This window comes from Otolemur garnettii, unplaced genomic scaffold (assembly GCF_000181295.1).
Source record: "Otolemur garnettii isolate 467f Iridium unplaced genomic scaffold, OtoGar3 scaffold00091, whole genome shotgun sequence".
NCBI lineage: Eukaryota > Metazoa > Chordata > Mammalia > Primates > Galagidae > Otolemur > Otolemur garnettii.
This window is the reverse complement of record NW_003852486.1, coordinates 6,950,143-6,951,725: the sequence shown is the minus strand read 5'-3', so window position 1 is coordinate 6,951,725 and position 1,583 is coordinate 6,950,143.

Genomic DNA, 1,583 nt, shown 5'->3' with positions numbered 1-1,583 from the left:
GGGAGGCTGAGGCAGGAGACTCGCTTGAGCCCAGGAGTTGGAGGTTGCTGTGAGCTGAGATGCCACGGCACTCTACCCAGGGAGACAGCTTGAGGCTCATGTCTCAAAAAAAAACCTGTTTCTCATAGATGGAGCCTTCTCTGTGTTTTCACATGGTGGAAGGGACCAAAAAGGGTAAAGATGTTCCAATAGTCTCTTTTATAAGAGCACTAATCCCAGACTTCATGACCTAATCATTTGCCAGAGGCCCTATCTCTTACTACCATCACAGGGAGGGGGTTGGGTTTCAACATAGGAATTTCTGGGGGTGGGGGAACCAACATTCAAATCATAGCAACCTCTTAATTTCGTTCAAGTTCAAGGTTTAAATTCTAAAGTTACATGCATATCTGTCTCATGGGAAGGATTGATCTTTAAAGGTAAATGATATTTCAGGTTTAAGAGGCTGGGAAAGGGTAAGGTGTTTGAACAAGGGGAATAGGATGGAGGAGGTACAGAAGGAGAAAGATGGAAAGAGGTAAGTGGGAAGAGAGCTGAGTATAGGAAGACAACTGGAGGACAAGGATGAGGAGAATTTACTAGGGGCAATGGGTCTTGTTTGTTTTTGCTTAAGTTTATTGAATTGTTTATTCTGTTTGGCCAAAGAATCATTTAGCAATGCAATTTTTGATACAGAATTTGATGTGCAGACCTTTACATATCAATAAAAATGCTGCCTTTTGGGCTGAGAATTCTTATTCTCTTTGTTTTCAAATGGACAATTTTGTTCAAATGTACCTTAGAGTGGCCACTTAAGGCCCAAATTATCATTGGTGCAGTTAGATACTTAGACACAAGAACTGAGATTATTACAAGAATATATGTAAGATCTGGGAGTTTTTCGTGAGAAAAGGAGAGTATTAAGTCTTAGATAAGCTCATGAGAGAACAACAGTTTATAGGAATATAATGTTTATGTACCTTAGGCCCCCAATCTGATTGTTGTATGTTTCTGAACACAGACCTCACAATCTGTGCACTCCCCCCACCCCAACAAGACATATGCGTATAACCAAAGAGAATGCCTTCTCTGGGTTATAGCCCAGCTTTCAGAACAAAAACAACTCATTTCCACATTTTCTACCCTATTATTTCTACTCTTGACTTACCATCCCTCACTCCCCAGCACTATTTCTGTGGCCTTCACCTCTCACCAATTTCTTTCCACTGATGCCTTTACAGTGCCCTCCAGTGTGTGATCTGTACTTCGGGTGCCATGAAGTCTGCTTGTATCCCTCAATAGTCTTTGAACTCCAGCTTCTCTGTCACATATCCCCATGAACAAGGGAAAACACACATTAGGATTTGTGGTTGTGAGTTTTTTATACAGAACTAAGTGACTTGACAAATATAGAATCTAAGAAAACACAGAACAATCCCATATACACAGAGCAGCTGGCAAACCTCTGCCCAGTGTGTCCCATGTACCTACTGTGTACCTAAAACTCAGCACATATATGCTGAGTACCATGTTTCCCTCAAAATAAGACACTGTCTTATATTTATTTTTTCTCAAGAAGACACAGTAGGGCTTATTTTCAGGGG